The sequence below is a fragment of the Prionailurus viverrinus genome, chromosome A2, assembly GCF_022837055.1.
Source record: "Prionailurus viverrinus isolate Anna chromosome A2, UM_Priviv_1.0, whole genome shotgun sequence".
Lineage (NCBI taxonomy): Eukaryota > Metazoa > Chordata > Mammalia > Carnivora > Felidae > Prionailurus > Prionailurus viverrinus.
In genome coordinates this window covers 10141121-10142041 of record NC_062562.1, presented here as the reverse complement: position 1 = coordinate 10142041, position 921 = coordinate 10141121, and the positions used below count along the sequence as shown (strand labels likewise).

Here is a 921-nt window from a genome sequence, read left to right as displayed (position 1 = left end):
AGCAAATGGTGTTGGGTAAACTGGAGAGCCACACGCCAAAGAATAAAACTGTACCACTGTCTTACACCACAGGCAAAAATAACTCAAAGTGGATTAAAGACTTGAACATAAAACCTGAAGCCATAAAACTCCTGGGGAAAAAAATTTTGATTTTGGCAATGATTTTGGGATCTGACATCAAAAACAAGGGGACAAAAGCAAGAATAAGCAGGGTCTACATCAAAGTAAATCTTCTGCATGGCAAGGAAACCATCAACAAAATGAAAAGGCAACCTCTCGAGTGGCAGAGAATATTTGCAAATCATACATATCATAAGAGGTAAATATCCCAAAGTATATAAAAAACTCAATAGCAAAGACAGAAAAGGACCCCAGCCCAGGAAGATGGCTCTGACTTCATTGTTGCAACCCTTCTCGAAGCTTCTGGATCTGGCCAGACTCCCAACTGGTCTTCAGTGCCATCAAGGTCCTACATTCAGGAGCTGCCACGTGACAGACCTGACTGGATGAAGGTTGGACTGACCTTGGGCACCTCCAGCTTCTTGTGGATCTATCTGATCAAATAGCGTAATGAAGATGTTTTAGAGTATAAAAGAAGAAATGGGTCGGAATAAACGATTGAAACACTAATACAATATACTCCATACAGTAATGGCACCAGCTCCTTTGGATTCAGCAGTGTGTTGAGCTGTAGACATGAGAGAAAAGGTTCTATGCGAATGTATGTCAAATCAGCTTTCATGAATGAAAAATAATGAAATGAAAAAAAATAAAAAGAAAAGCAAGCAATATGATTAATACATGGGCAGAGGATCTGAATAAGCATTTTTCCACCAAAGACATACAGATGGCTAACAGATACATGAAAAAATGTTTGCCATCACTAACCCCCAGGGAAATACAAATTAACACTGCAATGAG

General features: G+C 39.4%; 1 pseudogene; it reads left to right on the top strand.

Annotated features, from left to right (window-relative positions):
* The first annotated feature begins 384 nt into the window (after positions 1 to 384).
* On the top strand, positions 385 to 614 carry LOC125161165 (NADH dehydrogenase [ubiquinone] 1 subunit C1, mitochondrial-like; annotated as a pseudogene).
* Positions 615 to 921: the final 307 nt, after the last annotated feature.